At 43.2% G+C, this 17,201-nt stretch overlaps 1 protein-coding gene across 14 annotated transcripts in view; it reads right to left on the minus strand.

The window, feature by feature from the left end:
* The window catches only part of TTLL5 (tubulin tyrosine ligase like 5), a 307,882-nt gene that overhangs the window by 160,378 nt on the left and 130,303 nt on the right, over nucleotides 1–17,201 (minus strand). The gene's annotated exons all lie outside the window — the stretch shown is intronic.

Consider the following 17,201-nt stretch of genomic DNA (forward strand, 5'->3'; position numbering starts at 1 on the left):
TTAACATGCATAATGTTAAGTATGTCAAGGATGCAAAAGTGGATGAAACAGTTTGGAACAAGCTTCACGGAACTTCAAATCTAGATTATCATGCTGCCATGAAAAATGGTGGTCATTAAAAATAAATTGACAACGGCTTCCCTGGTGGGAATGATAAAGAATCCGCCTGCCAATGCATGAGACATGGGTTTGATCCCTGATCTGAGAAGATTCCACGTGCCTCGGAGCAACTAAGCCCGTGCTGAGCCTGTGCTCTAGAGCCCGGGAGCCGCAACTACTGAGCCCAAGTGCCTCAACTACTGAAGCCTGCATGCCCTAGAACCCGTGCTCCACAAAAAGAGAAGCCACTGCAATGAGAAGCCCACATGCTCCAACTCAAGAGTAGCCCCAAGATGCCACAACCAGAGAAAAGCCCAAACAAGTAAATAAAATTAAATATAAAAAATATGAAAGTGAAGTTGTTCAGTCATGTCTGACTCTTTGTGACCCCGTGGACCGTAGCTTACCAGGCTCCTCTGTCCATGGGATTTTCCAGGCAATAGTACTGGAGTGGGTTGCCATTTCCTTCTCCATGGGATCTTCCCAACCCAGGGATCGAACCCAGGTCTCCTGCATTGCAGGCAGACGCTTTACCGTCTGAGTTAAAATTAAACCAAGATATTTGAGTCTCATAACAATCAGCTTGTTAAATATTCTTCCACCCCTGCCTTTCTCTAAGTGAAGGACGGCCTGTAGGAGAATCCAGTCTCGAGCCTGTGCGTGCGTGCCAAGTCCCCCTGAGCCTTAGGGCCCGCTGGCAAATGTTTCCCCCTTGCTCTCCTCCTGCCCCTCCTTTTCCTCTGCTCCCACTCTCTCGGAGCGGCTCCTGCAGAAGTTCCACTCCTGTTCCCTTCCTCATGTCCGTTGCCACGCTGACCTCAGGGTGTTTTTTCTTTCAGTACCAAAACTCTTGTTTATTTTAGAGCCAACCTTCCGAATAAGGCAGGTGAGCAAATATCTGAATGTGTGGGGTAGGGACACATTGCACGCATTCCATCTAGACAGGTGTTTAAATTACTGCGGGAATAAATACAGGTGATGGATTGAGAAAACGGGTAGCAGAAACAGAGGGAGGCCAATTTCCGGTGGCTGGCCCGCCCAAGTGTTACTGCGTGTTACTGCTGTTTGCTAAAAGGAGCGCTACTGCCAGTGCTGTAATTAAAATATGATGGTGTTGCCCTGATGGCTTCCCAGAATATACCTGCCACCCACTCAGACACATAACCTTTTGGTATCCAAAAAGGATCCAGGGCCAGGCCTAACTAGATCACTGTTGCTCTATAGGCATGCTTGAGAAATGCTATAGTCCTGAATGGTCAAAAGAAGTCCAAAACTCAAAGATTTAAGTCCATAAATATTTACTCTATTGCTGCAAAGCCTTGGGTAATGTCCTAAGAGTACGGGTGGCCATACTCTTAAAATGTGGCCTCTGCCCTTAAGCCATGAAGGAGTTGGTAATCGAGTGAGGAAAAACATCCAAATAGCAATATTAAAGGCCTCCAGGATATGGTAATTGCCATAATAAAGGCATTAAAGAAATTCAAAGAAGGCAGTTGAACTGCCTTCTAAATGATGAACTGTCTTCTAAAATGATAAGTAGGAGGACTGGTATGGGGCTGGTGGAATGGTGGTGGCTCCAAGGAGAAAAGATAAGGCAGGATTAAGAATGCAGAGACAGATAAGCAGGAAGAGTCTCTGAGAAACAGAAAGCACTCTAATTTGGCTAAAGCTTAGAGCAATGGAAGACGGAAGCCAATAGGAGAACACCTTGGGGAGGTCCCTGAATTCCACCCTCTTCATCTAGTAGACAGCAGTAAGATGGCTCGCAGATTCTGACAGAGTAGGGCTATGCCAGGACTGTGGGGAAGCAGGGAAGTCTGGCTGAGAGTCAGCACGGTCAGGCGAGACATAATAAGGATGGCATGCAGGACACGCTTTGCTGGTCTCTCCTCACCCACCCACCCCCACGCCGCCCCAAGGCTGAAGAAGAGTACTGGGCCTTGGAACTGGAGAAGGGCATTTGTAGTATGATGATAAAAGCTCTCAAGTTCATGTGTTCACGTTTTCTTTTTTTCAATCAGCCCTCTTTTGGATTACATCCTCCCAAACAACTAGCAAGGCAAGTTGGCACTGCCCACCATTTAAGAAGGGAAGGTCCAAGCGTGGGCATCTTAGGCCAGCTTTGTTCTAGGACCTCATGGGAAAATGCACCTTTCCTTAGATTTTTCATTCCACGCCTCCCCTCAACAGGAAAATGGTTTGAGGATCAAGACACGGAGGTGGGCCAGGAGCAAGGTGCCCAGGAGGCAGACTAGATGGCTTCTGTCTAGGCCTGAGACCTGGAGGCAAAAGAAGACATTGGCTCATCTGGCCCATGTCACTAAAGCTAGGATTCCTACTCAGGAGACTGGAGCCAAAAATCTTGCAGTGATTAAGAGACGCTTTGGCCTGGGAGATCGTCTCTGGGAACCTTCCCTTGACTCTCAAGTTAGCTGCTATGGGATCTGGATTCCAGCCATAGTTCTCTTGCAGTCAATGTTTAATGACCAATAACTTCTAGATCTACCATGGAACAACAGAAATAAACAAACTGACATTTAAGGATAGTGAGGTTTTAGCAAACATTTGAAAAGACGAAACAGGTTAATGAAAAAAAAAAAGAAGTTGCCAGTGTCTACTGCGATACTGAGTCCCCTGCCATATCAACATTAACTAGCATCTACTTCTGTGCACACATGTGCCGCCAGAGACGCTCAGAGGGCTCAAACAAACCTCGTGTGCACCTGGACCCAGAGACCTCACAGAGACTGCGACAGAACTGTGTTTGAGCATCTCCTGTGGAGGTATGGGTCAGCAGTGGACTGCTGCAGGGGCAGGGGCTCTGGGTGCAGTAGACCTGGGTATGGCATAAGCCCTCTTGGAGGAGGTCGCCATTAACCCCACCACAGAGCAGCCAGAACTTACACAGGACTGGGAAACATACTTTTAGAAAGAGAAAAGCTATGACCAACCTAGACAGCATATTAAAAAGCAGAGACATTACTTTGCCAACAAAGATCTGTCTAGTCAAAGCTACGGTTTTTCCAGTGGTCATGTACGGATGTGAGAGTTGGAGTACAAAGAAAGCTGAGTGCAGAAGAACTGATGCTTTTGAACCGTGGTGTTGGAGAAGACTCTTGAGAGTCCCTTGGACAGCAAAGAGATCCAACCAGTCCATCCCAAAGGAAATCAGTCCTGATATTCATTGGAAGGACAGATGTTGAAGCTGAAACTCCAATACTTTGGCCACCTGATGCGAAGAACCGACTCATTGGAAAAGACCCTGATGCTGGGAAAGATTGAAGATGGGAGGAGAAGAGGATGACAGAGGATGAGATGGTTGGATAGCATCACCGACTCAATGGACATGAGTTTGAGTAAGCTCCAGGGTTTGGTGATGGACAGGGAGGCCTGGTGTACTGCAGTCCATGGGGTCCCAAAGAGTCGGATATGACTGAACAACTGAACCGAACTGAACCACTGTGCATGCATGTACCACCAATCCCTCAAGAACAAGACACTCTCCACTTACAGCAGGCCCCAGGGTTCTACATTTCTACAGATATGGCTTGTCTACAAATATAGTGGCAAAAACCCTTCTCTAACTGGGGCTTATGGATTTTCACAAGACTTTCACCTTTCTTAACACAGTTCCAAGGTGTCTCATTGCTGCTTGGGAAAACACAAGCAGCAAATACAGATACAGCTATGCCAGGAGAGGCAGGAATTATCTCCAACCTGGAAGCTGAAAAATCAGAGGCTATCTTGGGTTTCACCATTAGCCCTAGGAAGGTCCTTCACACCACATCAGTAGAGCTGGATCCTGAAATCTTGTTGCTAGTGCCTTGTGCTTTACTTTCCAACGTTAGATTTATTTTTCACAGAAGAATTCCCTCAGCTATAAAGGATCCTTGCCATTACAATGTTTCAAGAGCATAATGGTAGAGTTGAAGAGCTTCATGCCATGTTTTGCATTGTATTCTAATTATAGGTTTATTCACTTATCTTGCCCCACAAATTACATGCTCGCTTAGGACAAGGACTGCATCTTACTCCATTTTGTATCCCTGGAGTTTACCCAGCAGTCACAAAAGTATTTATATAAATGAAGTGGGTCTCATCTAGTCTCAAATAACCCTCACAAACACACCTCAGTCTCCAACTAGCAGCTAGTTTCACCAGTGAGTTAAAAAGTGATTCATGTCACTGGAAGGCTTGCAAGGAAATTAAAGGTTCCAAATTACCTCTTTTTAAAAATACCATAAGGGAAGGACTGCTTTGGAATAAGGGGAAATGAAATAATCAGTGACTAGAGTGAGAGATAAGTGTTGTTCTTGCTATTATCAACCTGCATGATTTTAGAGATGATTTCTGCCTGGTCTTGAAATTTTGGGCAAAGTTCTCAAATGGGTCGAATAATAGCTTAAACATAAAGATTTTATTCCTTGTCTATGAATATACTACATATGCTTTTGATGACACTAAAACAGCAAACAGCTAACACTCCAGTTGAGATTCACTTAGGCAAACCGAGATTCACTAAGGCTGTTTGCAAATTTCAAGTATCTTATTTATCAAAACGGAGATGGAAATTCAACATCAAAGACTTAGTAATAGCTTAACATGAGAACAAATCAGTGGCGGAGCATTCCCAGTGCAGCTTATAATCTTGGCATAGCTCAGTCTCCTCATTATAGCATGGTCCATAAAATCATAACTAAGTCTTCCAATGAGGTCTAGAGATGGGGTTCCACAAGATTATTTCATTAATCCAACAAATATTTATTGAACACTCTGTGGCATTCTTTTTAGAACTGAGGATAGAATAATCTTTTTTTTTTTTTAATTAAAAAAATTCTTGCCTTCATGGAGATTATGGCCTGGGGAGAGGGGGTGCTGTATCACTGAAATATACAAAGAATGCCTGAAGCTAATATAATCACAAATTTAGAGCAATCACTTTTGGCCAAATTACTGATATTAATGACCATATACTACCTAAAAGTTTTCAGAAGTTCTCAACTTGGAGACCATGGGTCCACCGGGCATCATGAACAAGTCAAGCTGGAGGGGGAGGAAATATTTATGAACCCTCTGAAATTAATGTACATTTCTAAGTCTGAGTGCACATTTTTTCCAGGAGAAAAACTGTAGCTTGCATTCAGTTCTCCAAGGAATCTCTCACTCCAAAAAGGTTAAGACTCACTTCATATCACTGATACGAAGATCAATTTTTCTAAAGCTGTATTCACACTGTACTCCGAACTACACCAGTAGCATCTTGAGAACAACGTTCTCTGTGTCATTCATATACAAAGGCTCATCAGAATTTGATGGGATCAATTGAGTCTGTCATGCACTCTTCATTCCCCTGACCATGGAGCCCTGAATGATCTGGAATAGAAAAATATAGTGGTGAGTCCTATTTGACTTGTTTTACCATATATCGCTGGAACAAAAGGCAATCCTTGAATAAAAAAAAAGTCACTGGACCAAGATTTATTTCACTCAAGATAAAAGGAAAACGCAAAGTGCTGGATCTGTACTTAATTACATGATTTGCATCACTGGATAAATACTAGAGAATATATTCAATTAAGAAACAAGAAAAGAATCATCCTTAAACAGCTACTTTTAAACCATTCTTCCAAGGGCACTTCTGAACAGGTATTAAATCATTAGCCATGACCACAAACATGTTTTAGGGCATGACCTTCGTCTCCTGTTCCTAGATACTGATAAAATGAATCTCAGGAAACTTATATTCTAATCAGCAGGAGATAAGGGTTCCAGTGTTAATCTCACTTTTAAAGGGGTTAGGAAAAGCAAGGAATCTCTGCAGCTCTGCTGCATTAGCACTAAGTTCTCCTGTCATGTCCTCTCATAAACGCTGTCACTTACATAACATACATATATACATAGACACTTGGTGTTCCAAAATCTACAAAGAGTTCCAGATCAAGAATTGCCAAAGACATTCCTGGAAAACCTTACAAGATGGCCAAATCCGTTTCTTGTACTTCTAATTCATTATTCAGTCTTTGAGTCGATGGGGGATGCCACCACCATGATAAACATATCTACTCTCACTGCATCTCCAGGGATTAAGGCGGCTGCTCAGTGATGAATCTGAATTCACTACCAAACAATCGGATGGCTTGGCTACAACTCTACAGCAGTGTTAAGCTCAGTCACTACAGTCTAAGGAGAGGTGAGAGTCCTGTGTGAAATGAGAAGAGGCAGAAAAGCACCGAGGGAAAGAGTAGGAAGTCAGATTTGGGTTTGAGTCCTGGTGCAGTCACTTGCCATTTGTGTGACCTCAGCAGAGTGACCTATGCTTTCAGCTATTTTCTTCATCTGTTAAAAAAAGTCTCTACTTCATAAGGTTAAAGAGATAATGCATATAAAGAACTTACCACAGTATCCAGTACAAAGCAGACATTCAACTAATGTCACCTACTTTATTATGAAGGGCAGGTGTGGTGTTGTTGATGAAAAAAAAAAAAATGGAAGAGGAATAGTTTTTTAAAACGAATGTAAAAACCAACATAACACAGAAGAGAAATTCTTTTCCATTTAGCAAGCATGTAATAAGTGCATACCAAGTGCTGGATGATGGGTTAGAAAGAACACCATCACATAGTTTATAACTCAATAGAAAAGAAGAAATGCAAAACTATAACATATTTTGTCATAGGGAATGACTAATGAAGGGCTACGGACATGGACAATGGAAAGATGACGTCTGGCTGGGGTGGCAGGGGCTTATTCATTCATTTATTTTAAAAATATGTATCAAATCCACGCTATATACCCAGGTTGGGAAAACTGGTGAAAAAATGGACATGGTCACTTTCCACCCTTAATCAAGTACCTTATAGTACAGTAGAATTAGCACATTTACTGAGTACTACCCATGAGTTAGGTTCTGAGGCAGCAAAGGATACGGCCTCCAAAGAGCTCACTGTTCATTAAAGGAGAGAACTACCTGGACAAACACAAATAACTGTATGGCGAATGAAACGGCATGCCTATGAGAGAAGCGGCACTTACACTGAGCCTGGACAAATGTATACAGTTACACACGGTGTTGTTCAGTCACTAAGTCGTGTCCACCTCTTTGTGACCCCATGGACTGCAGCAGGCCAGACTTCCCTATCTCCTGGAGTTTGCTCAAATTCATGTCCATTGAGTCAGTGATGCCATCCAACCATCTCGTCCTTTGTCGCCACCTTCTCCCTTCCTTAATCTTTCCCAGCACCATGATCTTTTCCAATGAATCGGGTCTTTGCATCAGGCAGCCAAAGTACTGGAGCTTCAGCTTCAGCATCAGTCCTTCCAGTGAATATTCAGGATTGACTTCCTTAAGGATTGACTGGTTTGATCTCTTTGCTATCCAAGGGAATCTCAACAGTCTTCTCCAGCTTCACAATTTGAAAGCATCAATTCTTTGGTGCTGAGCCTGTGAGAGGTCCAACTCCCAAATCCATACATGACTACTGGAAAAGCCACAGCTCTGACTAGATGGATCTTTGCCAGCAAAGTGATGTCTCTGCTTTTTAATGCACTGACAAGCTTTGCCACAGTTTTTTTTCTAAGGAGCAAGCATCTTTTAATTTCCTAGCTGCAGTCACCATCTGCTGTGATTTTGGAGCCCAAGAAAAGAAAATCTGCCACTGTTTCCATGTTTTCCCCATCCATTTGCCATGAAGTGATGGGACCAGATGCCATCTTAGTTTTTTGAGTGTTGAGTCTTAAGGCAGTTTTTTCACTCTCCTCTTTCACCTTCATCAAGAGGATCTTTAATTCCTTATCGCTTTCTGCCATAGGGTAGTATCATCTGCATATCTGAAGTTGATATTTCTCCCAGCAGTCTTGATTCCAGCTTGTGCTATAGCCAGCCCAGCATTTCACATGATGTACTTACAAGCTAAAAGACCAATGTGACAAAATAGAGCCTCGACATACTCAGTTCCCAATTTTGAACCAGTCCATTGTTCCATGTCCAGTCCTAACTGTTGCTTCTTGAGCTGCATACCGATTTCTCAAGAGGCAGGTCAGGTGGTCTGGTATTCCCATCTCTTTAAGAATTTCCCACAGTTTGTTGTGATCCACACACTCAAAGGCTTTAGCATAGTCAATGAAGCAGAAGTAGATGCTTTTCTGAAATTCCCTTGTTTTTTCTATGATCCAACAGATATTGGCAATTTGATCTCTGGCTCCTCTGCCTTTTCTTTTTTTTTTTTCCTCTGCCTTTTCTAAATCCAGCTTGTACATCTGAAAGTTCTCGGTTCATGTACTGTTGACTGGGGAACGTTTCCCAAGAGAAGACAGCATAAATTAAGGAACAGAGACTAAGACAATTCTGGATGAGCTGCACAAAAACCTCTGTCACGGGAAGGAGACAGGTTGGAGAAGTAACCTGGAGCCAGATTCTACATAAAGGCTTTGACTAACATTCAATAGCTGGGGCTTCACTTTGAAGATAACAGGATTCCATTCAAGATTCTTGAGCCAAGGAGTATCATTATCAGACTGGTGATTTAGTAAGATTCCTTTAGAACAAAGACTAGGGGGAATAGAGGAGAAAGGCTGGGAGACCATTTAGGAGGTAACTGTAGTGATCCAGTCCAGAGATAATTAAGTCCTTAAGCAGAACAGCAGATGTGAACCAGAGAAGATACATATCAGAGAAATTATAGTCAGACTCAATGAGAACTGGCAACACCTGCCCTGGCATAGAGAGAATGAGGAAACAGAGAAGCTGATGAACTGAAGGGTCCACCCCTAAGCCCCTAGGAGAACTGCAGCGTCCCTGATGCAGAGAGGGGAAAGGGGAGAAGAACAGGTAAGTTTTAGATATACTGAACATATTTTGAGTATTTTCAAAACATGCTTAAAACGTACATTGAATATTCTGGGTTCTTGCAATACAGTTAGATGGAGATGGCTAGCAGGCAGTTGGAAATCTGGACATGACACTCAGAAAACAGGTTCAAACTAAAGATATATATTTGGGAGCAATCTGCAGACCAGTACTAGATAAAGCTATGGCAAGAGGAAATTTACCCAAAGTGAGACACTACAGAGAGGCATAAAGTTCAGGTGAGCTCTGGAATTCAGATGCATGTTGAAGGATACCTGTGAGAATAGGGGGAAACAGATGCCCAGGCATCAACCCCCTTCTTTAATCAGAAAGACTCTGCTGTTGTCAGTTTATACAATTCAGGTCTAAATACCAGTAGCTTTTTAAAAATGTGGAAAGTGGAATCTAGTTTTTAGGGGGGATGTATAGGATCAGCTCTCAAAGGAATTACTGAAGGGCTGGAGAAGCTAAGGGAAGTTTTCAGGAAGGAGACAGTCAATAATAGTGCCATGTACTAAAAGAGAATGAGGATTAATAATAGGTAACTGAAGCTGGCAATGCCAGGGTCATCGGTGACCTTTGAGAGTTACTGTTTTGTTTAGTTGCTCAGTCATGTCCGACTCTTTTGTGACCCCCATGGACTGTAGCCTGCCAGGCTCCTCTGTCCTTGGGCTTTCCCAGGCAAGAACACTGGAGTGGGTTGCCATTTCCTTCTGCAGGGAGTCTTCCCAACCCAGGGATTGAACCTGTGTCCTTTGCACTGGCAGGTGGATTCTTTACCACTGAGCCACCTGGGAAGACCTCTGAGAAAGAGTCAAAATGGTAAGAGATAAAGAATGGTTATTTTAGAACAAGGGACCATCAGTAGGCCAAAGACCTAAGGAAAATTGGGAGTTTAAAGCCTGAAGAGACACAGAAGAGCTAGGGAAGTGATAGGATCAACTGGTGCTACGACCTAGGGCAGGGAGGCACAAGGGTCCAGGAGACTTTGTCTTGACACTGTAATTACTCCACTTGACACCGAAGAAAATTAAGGCACCAGGAATTTAAACAACTTGTCCAAAGTTTCACTGACCCAAGGGCTTCTGCTTTTTCCATGTACCTTTTTCTGTTTCTAGAAATGGAGAAAAGGAAAGCATATGACACAAAGAAGCACAACTTTTCTACCCAGAAAAATACAGAACCAAAGAAGCTACACTTATGGGGAAAAAAATTACAAAATCAGAACGCAAATAGACAATAGTTCAAACGTGTCACATACGGTCAGGAGGCAGGAAGAGCATTTCCGGTACTGAATGCCCAAGCGTGTGATAACTGAGGGCTGCTGGCGTCAATCCTGGAAAACACCTGTAACCACATCAAGAAATCGCGCTTCCTCTCTGCCAGCTTCACCTTCAAATAGAAATTTCTGAAACTGAGATTTACTCCAGGTCCACCCTGGACCCTGAAGAAATGAGCAGGATCACAATGGAAACTGCTGAAGCAGAAGAAATGATCAAAGAACTCCTTGAGTGCAAACGGATGGGTAAGCGGTGTGAGCCAATGTTCTCGACCTGAGTGGACGCCCTTCTCTAGGACTAGGCGGGAAAGGGGCAGGGTGAGGAGCAAAAGTAAAAAGACATTGAATGCTTTTCTTTTCTCCTCTCCATCTAAATGAAAAATGGGAGAAGTAAAAAGCATCTCCTCCCTCCTATGTATCTGTCAGCATATTTCCTGGAGGCCCGGCCACATCCCGGGCACTGGCTGGCCGGGAACAGAGCCTGACACAGCACATTTGCTAGCACCGGAGCCTCGCCTGGGTGGTCGGCTGTTATCCCTCTGATGAAACTCCCAGGCTGGAAGCGCTGGAGCTGCTCCTAGCGATCTCACACCGGCCCGCACAGAGAGGCCGGCGCTCGCTGTCTCCCCACCTCCCTCTCCTCACTGCAGAGCTGGGCTCCTCTGCCACGTTCTTCTGTTCACTGACAGCGCTACCCACAGAGGGCTGCTTCTGCGAGTGCAGAGGGGTGAGCACACCTCTCCTGGCACGGGGCTGAGGAAGAGACAGTGAGATCTCACAGTCAAGTTCCTACTCCAGCGTCACACCATCAGCTACCTACCACAGGGCTCTCTCCCCAACCAGCGAAAGATGCTTTTAGAGCACCCTGCTTTCAGGGATGTACACGCTCATTTCCAAAGGATCCCAGCCCCCAAAGATAACCAGCCTCTCACGTGCCAAGGGAAAGAACTAAATCCGACCTTCTCTCTGCTCAGATGTGTGAGGTTGAGTAATCCTATGTGGAGAACACGTAACTCTAGTTTCCAAGCACATGCAAACACTTCCAAAGTGGCCACGGTGGCCACTTAGTGGTGGCAGGGCGAGTTCAATATTCTTGTATGCTCTAGGCTATAAATAAACTTAAATCATAGCAGAAATAGTAAAAGTATTACAAGATAAATGAGGTCCTGCTTTTAGCCAAATAAATTCGTAAGAGTCTAGCCCCTAATGGAAATGATGGGCAACTCAGTTTTATAATCAAATTTGTAGGTTGTCTGAGGACTTTGCTTTCTTCTCTTTTGGCTAATTCACTGTTTCTCAGCATCTTCACCAGCAAGCAGGGAGGAAAAGGGGATGGCATTGCTTCATCCTGCAACCCATCCTCCTCCCAGCTACCTAAGTGAAACAGTGAAAAGGCAAGGCCCATTTGTCTCTGTGGCTCCCGGTCATTGCTGAGATAAAGAGCCGAGTTCCTTCACAGGTCATTCAAAGCTCTCCTTGAATCAGCCCTTGTCTCCTCCTCCAGCGTCCATTTCAGCTGCTTTCTGCTGACTCCCTGTCCTCCAACATCGACAACCACCAGCTTTCTGGTTCCCCACGTACACACATGCAAGCTTTTATTTTGGAGCCTGCCCCACCCTTCTTCCGCCACCCACCTGCCCTCCCTGAAGATTCAGTGTAGGGGTAATCTCTTCCAAGAAGGCGGCTTTGGCACTCCCACTCCCACCCAAATGCTAGGTTAGGTACCCTCTGGTGGTTTTGTTATTCCCTAGAAACATCTGTGCATATCCCATGCTAGTACATTCCATAACACATTCTATCATGTGTTATGTGGCTGTCTCCCTTACCATACTGTGAGTTACTTCACACTGAGATCTATTGTCTTGTATCATCCCTATGGCTTAGCATTAAGGTTTGGAACACTCTTAAGAGTGTAATAAAATGTTTTTGAATGAATGAGTTAAAAGAATGCATTTGAATAAAAAGTTTTATGGAAAATGCGACTAAAAGCTTTAATGGGCAAGTAGCTGAAATCATAGACAAAATAAAGGAACTGTTTTTCAGAAATTCCCTCAAATTTCAATTTTTGGGGGGAGGGGGGCCGTGCCACACAGAATGCGGGATCTTAGTTCCCCGACCAGGAAATGAATCCACGCCCCCTGTGATGGAAGTACAGAGTCTCAACTGCTGGACTACCAGGCAAGCCCCAAATTTCAATTTTTTTTTTATACTCATCTTCCAAAATAGCATGAAAATTTAAAATCAGCATACCTTATTTAGTGGAAGACCTCTTAACACTTTGCCAAGAAAAGTAATATAGAGATATATATCAGGGCTTATGGAATATAATACTTTGGCCACCTGATGCAAAGAGCTGACTCAATGGAAAAGACCCTGATGCTGGTCAAGATTGAAGGCAGATGCTGGGAAAAACTGATGGCAACAGGAGGAGGGGGCAACAGAGGATGAGATGGTTAGATAGCATCACCGACTCAATGGACATGAGTTTGAGCAAACTCTGGCAGATAGTGAAGGACAGGGGAGCCTGTGTGCTGCAGTCCACGGGGTCACAAAGAATAGGACACGACTCAGCAACTGAACAACAACATGGCATCTAATTAAAGCAAGACCCACAGGAAAATCCACAGCTTTAAATAAAAGAAAGAAAGAAATGAGTGAAAACAAAGGAAGTACTCAATTCAAGAAATTGGGAGGAAATAACAAAATAAAGCTATAGAATGCAGAAGGAAGGAAGTTAGCAAAGATAAAACAACAAGATAACCAACTAAAAAACAGAAAGAATTGAACAGGGAAGGAGGAAAGAAAACATTCATGAAAAAAAGCACAGATGCAAAATAGGAATTGAAAATAAGGAAATAATGACAGACAAGAGGAAATTAGAAACATTTGAAGAATTACTGTACATAGAGTTGCTTCTTGTGAGCTGAGCTGAAGGTTCACACCCCGAGTCCGGAGAGGAGAGCAGAGCTTTCAGCACGTTCTGACTGGAGGCCCGCCTCTCACCAGAACCAGACACCTTATCACTTGCCTCAGTGACTAAGCAACCAAGGCACTTTATTTCAAACACAGCTAGGAGCAAAAGGAAATGGCTAGTAAACAGATGTCCCAGGGCCCATATTAAGTCATTATAACAGGTTATTATTTACCAGAAAAAGAACAACAGGAGAATTCCCCAAATTCCAAATTAAGGAATTACTTTCTCTGAGGAGAAATAACACAACACATAACTTGAACTTTTCAAGAGCAGCATTCGTTTTGGTAACACAATGTTTTATTGAAAAACTGACTTCAAATCAAATCACAAACCATTAGTTATTAAGAGCCTTCTACAGTTGAAGGAGCAATCTTTTCCAAGCACACAGCATTTAGACTTTACAGAAAGGTTTTTGCATACTGCCCTCATGACTTTGTTGTATTTTCTTCATCAACAAAGACCGTGAGGTGTACACAATTTGAGTGAATTGCCCAAGATCGCACAGCTAGTAGAAGAAGGCAGGTCTTTAGACAGCTATTCCAGTCCCCTTCCCACTACAATCCCTCCCTCAGTACTGCACTAACCACCCTGTTTATTAAGCAAAAACTTAAGGCCAACATCTAAGTGAGTTTAGATCCCTATAAAGGGAAGTCTGATGGAATTTTAATTCACTGCCACTAAATTCTTCTTAGATGAAATAGACTGAATGGGAATGATTTTCTGATAAGGATACAATCACCTTGGATTCCCACAGGATCAGGATCCTTTCATTTTGGCAAGCTTTGTAGTCTACCAAATGATAGGAGATGAAAATATGTAAGCACTGATATTGCCAATGTCTTCTAGCACAATTGCAGAGAAAATTTCTTAACGTCTTGGTGCTTCTCAGTTCAGTTCAACTCAGTCACTCAGTTGTGTCCGACTCTCCACGACCCGATGGACTGCAGCACAACAGGCCTCCCTGTCCATCACCAACTCCCGGAGTTGACTCAAACTCATCTCCACTGAGTCGCTGAGGCCATCCAACTATCTCATCCTCTGTCATCCCCTTCTCCTCCTGCCTTCAATCTTTCCTAGCATCAGGGTCTTTTCAAATGAGTCAGCTCTTTGCATCAGGTGGTCAAAGTATTGGAGTTTCAGCTTCAACATCAATCCTTCCAATGAATATTCAGGCAGGACTGATTTCCTTTAGGATGGACCTGTTGGATCTCCTTGCAGTCCAAGGGACTCTCAAGAGTCCTCTCCAAGACTATAGTTCAAAAGCATCAATTCTTCGGCGCTCAGCTTTCTTTATAGTCCAACTCTCACATCCATACATGACTACTGGAAAAACCATAGCCTTGACTACACGGACCTTTGTTGGCAAAGCAATGTCTCTGCTTTTTAATATGTTGTCTAGGTTGGTCACAACTTTCCTTCCAAGGAGTAAGTGTCTTTTAATTTCGTGGCTGCAATCACCATCTGCAGTGATTGTGGAGCCCAAAAAAATAAAGTCAGCCACTGTTTCCCCATCTATTTGCCATGAAGTGATGGGACCAGATGCCATGATCTTAGTTTTCTGAATGTTGAGCTTTAAGCCAGCTTTTTCACTCTCCTCTTTCACTTTCACCAAGAGGCTCTTTAGTTCTTCTTCACTTTCTGCCATAAGGGTGGTGTTGTCTGCATATCTGAGGTTATTGATATTTCTCCCAGCAATCTTGATTCCAGCTTGTGCTTCATCCAGCCCAGCGTTTCTCATGATGTACTCTGCATGTAAGTTAAATAAGCAGGGTGACAATATACAGCCTTGACATACTCCTTTTTCCTATTTGGAACCAGTCTGTTGTTCCATGTCCAGGTGTAACTGTTGCTTCCTGACCTGCGTACGGATTTCTCAAGAGGCAGGTCAGGTGGTCTGGTATTCCCCTCTTTAAGAATTTTCCACAGTTTAATAAACTGTGATCCACACAGTCAAAGGCTTTGGCATAGTCAATAAAACAGAAATAGATGTTTTTCTGGAACTCTCTTGCTTTTTCGATGATCCAGCAGATGTTGGCAATTTGATCTCTGGTTCCTCTGTCTTGTCTAAAACTAGCTTGAACATCTGGAAGTTCTCGGTTCACGTATTGCTGAAGCCTGGCTTGGAGAATTTTGAGCATTACTTTACTAGCGTGTGAGATGCGTGCAACTGTGCAGTAGTTGGAGCATTCTTTGGCATTGCCTTTCTTTGGGATTGTAATGAAAACTGACCTTTTCCAGTCCTGTGGCCACTGCTGAGTTTTCCAAATTTGCTGGCATATTGAGTGCAGCACTTTCACAGCATCATCTTTCAGGATTTGAAATAGCTCAACTGGAATTCCATCACTTCCACTAGCTTTGTTCATAGTGATGCTTCCTAAGGCCCATTTGACTTCACATTCCAGGATGTCTGGTTCTAGGTGAGTGATCACACCATCGTGGTTGTCTGGGTCATGAAGATCTTTTTTGTACAGTTCTTCTGCATATTCTTGCCACCTCTTCTTAATATCTTCTGCTTCTGTTAGGTCCATACCATTTCTGTCCTTTATTGAGCCCATCTTTCATGAAATGTTCCCTTGGTATCTCTAATTTTTTTGAAGAGGTCTCTAGTCTTTCCCATTCTATTCTTTTCCTCTATTTCTTTGCAGTGATCACTGAGGAAAGCTTTCTTATCTCTCTTGCTATTCTTTGGAAATCTGCATTCGAATGGGAGTATCTTTCCTTTTCTCCTTTGCTTTTTGCTTCTCTTCTTTTCACAGCTATTTGTAAGGCCTCCTAGACAACCATCTTGCCTTTTTGCATTTCTTTTTCTTGGGGGTGGTCTTGCTCCCTGTCTCCTGTACAATGTCACGAACCTCCGTCCATAGTTCATCAGGCTCTCTGTCTGTCAGATCTAGTCCCTTAAATCTATTTCTCACTTCCACTGTATAGTCATAAAGGATTTGATTTAGGTCATACCTGAGGTCTAGTGCTTCTAGTTGCTCATTAAAAACTAGAAACATACCCTAGTCAGTGACCCAGTGAAAACAGTGTAGCAGATCACCGGTCCTTCCCCCTCCTCATAGCCAGTGCACATTTCACAATTCCTTCTCATTTTATTTTCTTTTCACATCATTCTGTCACTAAAATCTAACTATTAATTCCTTTCAAGTCTCAACACTGCCTGTACAAGATTCTTCACTTCTTAATTCACATTAGGCTTTCTTATTTACTCCCTTCAAAGTATTAAGAGATTTGAAAAAGAAAATTCATTACGACCTCACACTCTGGGATGAGGCGGAAGTAAAGCTAAGGCTTACCTTGAATTATGGCCCATAATTTTACACAGAAAAGTAGGGCACCGCCAGGGGGCAGTGTGTTGCCCGCTTTTAACATGCACTTGAAGTAGTCTACGGCTTCACTTTTTCCCTAGATTTGATTATCAGTAGAGGACTGTCAGGCTTCCCAGGTCACGCTAGTGGTAAAGGACCTGCCTGCCAATGCAAGAGACATAAGAGACGTGGATTCGATCCCCTGGAGAGAGCATGGCAACGGACTCCAGTATTCTTGCCTGGGGAATCCCATGGACAGAGGAGCCTGGCAGACTACAGTTCATGGGGCCACAGACAGTCAGACATGACTCAAGTGACTTGGCACAGCACAGAGAGTTGTCACCAATTAAAGAATATGACACCATGAAGATGCAGAAAACTGTAACTTTGGACTTGAATTATGATTCCTTTGGAGGATTCTGATGCCATTTTGCATTAAGAAAAAGGAAAAAATATGGCTGCTTCTTCCAGTTAAATACCATAGAGATAATCAGCAAGAAGGGTGAAAAGAATCCTACAGTTCTTAAAAGTTTCATCTAACTTTACTGTGTTGTAAGCTAGTCAACATACATACAACATAAAAGTCAAAACTCCAGTATCCATCTAGCTTGCTGGATGACCTTGATTACATCACTCTTTTAGCCTCAGTTTTCCCCATCTGTAAAATGGGGAGAATGATACAGTTTGGGTGAGGGC

Source organism: Cervus elaphus, chromosome 12 (genome assembly GCF_910594005.1).
Source record: "Cervus elaphus chromosome 12, mCerEla1.1, whole genome shotgun sequence".
Classification (NCBI taxonomy): Eukaryota; Metazoa; Chordata; class Mammalia; order Artiodactyla; family Cervidae; genus Cervus; species Cervus elaphus.